Source organism: Otolemur garnettii, unplaced genomic scaffold, assembly GCF_000181295.1.
Source record: "Otolemur garnettii isolate 467f Iridium unplaced genomic scaffold, OtoGar3 scaffold00105, whole genome shotgun sequence".
Classification (NCBI taxonomy): Eukaryota; Metazoa; Chordata; class Mammalia; order Primates; family Galagidae; genus Otolemur; species Otolemur garnettii.
The window spans coordinates 4,183,570-4,186,876 of NW_003852500.1; the positions used below are offsets into that span (position 1 = coordinate 4,183,570).

Below are 3,307 nucleotides of genomic sequence, written 5' to 3' on the forward strand. Positions count from 1 at the left end.
AAAAAAAAAAAAAAAAAGATTCATGATTTAGACCAGGTGGGTGGCTCATGCCTGTAATCCTAGCACTCTAGGAGGCCGAGGCGGGTGAACTGCTTGAGCTTTGGAGTTCGAGACCAACCTCAGCAAAAGTAAGACCCCATTTCTAAAAATAGCTTGGCACTGTGGTGGGCACCTATAATCCTAGCTACTTGGGAGGCTGAAGCAAGAGGATCTCTTAAGCCCAAGAGTTTGAAGTTGCTGTGAGATATGATGCCACAGCAGTCTACTGAGGACAACAAAGTAAGACTCTGTCTCAAAAAAAAAAAAAAAATTCATGATTTATGTTATGTGATGACTTTCTATTTTATCAGGAAACTCTTTTTGCCCCCATTTAATGATCTTCTCCTTGAAGTTTGAACTAGTATTTCCATACCTCCTTTCTTTTTGATAGCATTCACCTGCTATACAATTTTCCATTTTTTGCTTTCCACTCCCTGTGTTTTAGGTATCTCTAGTAGGAAGAACAGCTGGTGCTTTTATTTATCATTATTCTTTTCAGAGATGGGGGTCTCTGTCATCTAGGATGAAGTGCAGTGGCACAATCACAGCTCACTGCAGCCTTGAACTCTTAGCAATAAGCAATTGTCTCACCTCAGCCTCCACAAGTGCTGGGATTACAGGGGTGAGCCACCATACCTGGCCAAACTAATGCTTTTAAACCCAATCTCTCAGTGTTCATTTTGGCAGTACATATACTAAAACTGGAATGATGCTGAGAAGATTAGCGTGGCCCCTGCACAAGGATGACAGGCAAATTCATGAAGCACTAAAACTGAAACTTGTTGGTTACTAATAAGGTTGAACATATTCATGCCACCGTATTTGTTGCCTATTTGCCCTTCTTATTGATATTCCTTTTCCTTTCTTGGTTTTCACTGGAATGAATACATTTTCTTTTTTCCCCGCTAGAGTAGTATGAAAGTTATAAATCCCACTCCTATAGCTGGGACTGCCTACTCAATAAACCTACTCAATATGGTTTAATGGCTACTCAATAAATCTATCTGCAATCTTATTTTCTATCAATATCCAGGGTTACCCATAGCTCTGTCCTCATTCCTAATGAGACGAGAGTCTGCACACCTACTTCTCTCCTTCTCATGTCTCACATGTTTAGATCATCTGAGATTTTTGTTTGTTTTGTTCCTCCTCAAGCATCAAGTATTTAGATTTTATGTTAACTTAGGGGTCCTTGGACAATCTGCTAAGGCTAGAGGTTTCTTGGCCACATGCTTTCCTCAGTGTGTATATATGTGTTCCCGGTAGGCTAGAGCTTGGTCAAGGCTGTCCACTTCCAAGGGATAATGAAGAAGAGGAGCAAAAACAAAGTACGACACATGTTTCTGAGAACAGCTCTATATCCTGCACTGTTGCTTTGTACTCTTATCTTATAGAAAAAGCCTGTCTCCTAGTGTTCCAAATGAGGAAGCAAAGTTGTAGTCGGTATCTGTTTGCACTTCAGACATCTTTAGGGTACCAAAATGAGGCAAATCACCTCAGCTCAGAGGCAGTGGCCAGATCCGTCCACAAGGTTCTTCTAGGAATAAATCATGCTTGCCTCTCCTTAGGGGAAGGTGGGCTGGGTGAGAGGTCTCAAAACTCTGCTATACCTTGCAGGATGAATATAAAGAAGCCCTTCTTATGTCTGCCTCTTAAAGGTCTGACCCTTTCACTTGCTAACTAAAAAAAATAACTTATTAATTGATTTGGCCAGGTACTTCATGCCAGTAGTCCCACCTACTTGGGAGGCTGATGCAGAATTGCTTGAGCCCAGGAATTTGAGATTGCAGTGAGTTATGAGTACAGTGGACCACTATACTCCAGCCTGGGCTACCAAGCAAGACTCTGTCTCTGACAAAGATTAAGAAAAAAATAGAAAGATACAAGGTTACCTGTCAAAAGTTGTATGAGGGCCGGGCACAGTGGTTCATGCCTATAATCCTAACACTCTGGGAGGCCAAGGCAGGTGGATTCCTTGAGCTCAAGAGTTCAAGACCAACCTGAGCAAAAGCAAAACACCCATCTCTACTAAAAATAGAAAAACTAGCTGGGCACTGCAGGTAGCACCTGTAGTCCCAGCTACGGGATGGCTGAGGCACGGGGACTGCTAGAGCCCAAGAGTTTGAGGTTGCTGTGAGCTAGGACACACACGGTCCTAGGTTCTTTTGTTCCTTCTCCATTTTCACTGTTTCACTTGACTAGCCTTAAACAAACAACCACCTCCCAAAACTAGGCTGAGCATGGTGGCTCATGCCTGTGATCTTCACACTCTGGGAGGCCAAGATATAAGGATTGCTTTAGGCCAGGAGATTGAGAGCAGCCTAAGCAACATAGCAAGACTCTCATCTATACAAATAATTTAAAAATTAGCCTGGCATGGTGGCACACACCTGTAGTCCCAGCTACTTGGAAGTCCCTCACTGAAGCACCAAGGTTACAGTAAGCTATGGTTATGTCACTGTATTCCAGCCTGGGGGACAGAGAAACCTTATTTCTAAAAAAAAGGAAAAAATATGGGTGGCGCCTGTGGCTCAGTGGGTAGGGCGCCAGCCACATATACCAAGGGTGGCGGGTTAGAACCTGGCCCCAGCTAAACTGCAACAAAAAGTAGCCAGGCGTTGTGGCGGGTGCCTGTCCCAAGTCCCAGCTACTCGGGAAGCTGAGGCAAGAGAATTGCCTAAGCCCAAGAGCTGGAGGCTACTGTGAGCTGTGACACCATAGCACTCTATCAAGGGCAACAAAGAGACTTTGTCTCAAAAAAAAAAAAAAAAGTAAAAAATAAGTAAAAAATTTAAAAGAAGAAAAATACCCAAACCTTCCATGGTGAGCAGAAAGACCGGAAGCAAATCCATGAAATATCATCAGATGTTGGCAGGAACACAGGAGAGTTCCTCTACTTGCTGTTCTTCTTTACTTTCTCTAATAAGCAAGTGTTATTATTTAGGATGAGAACTGTAATTTTTTTTTTTTTTTTTTGAGACAGAGTCTCACTGTGTCACCCTAGGTAGAGTGCCATGGCCTCACATCTCACAGCAACCTCCAATTCTTGGGCTTAAGTGATTCTCTTGCCTCGGCCTCCTAGGTTTTTGGGACTACAGGAGCCCACCACAATGCCTGGCTATCTTTTTGGTTGCAGTTGTCATTGTTGTTTAGCTGGTCCAGGCTGGGCTCGAATCCAGCAGCCTCGGTGCATGTGGCTGGTGCCATAACCACTGTGCTACAGGTGCCAAGCCAAGAACTGTAATTTTTTTTTTTTTTTTTTTTTTTT

General features: G+C 43.2%; 1 protein-coding gene and 1 non-coding gene across 4 annotated transcripts in view; one reads left to right on the forward strand and one right to left on the reverse strand.

Annotated features, from left to right (window-relative positions):
- The window catches only part of SUGP2 (SURP and G-patch domain containing 2), a 46,249-nt gene that overhangs the window by 25,586 nt on the left and 17,356 nt on the right, over positions 1-3,307 (reverse strand). The window lies entirely within an intron of this gene.
- LOC111727432 lies at positions 711-817 on the forward strand. The gene has a single exon (XR_002774990.1). It is a non-coding gene; the product is annotated as a U6 spliceosomal RNA (small nuclear RNA).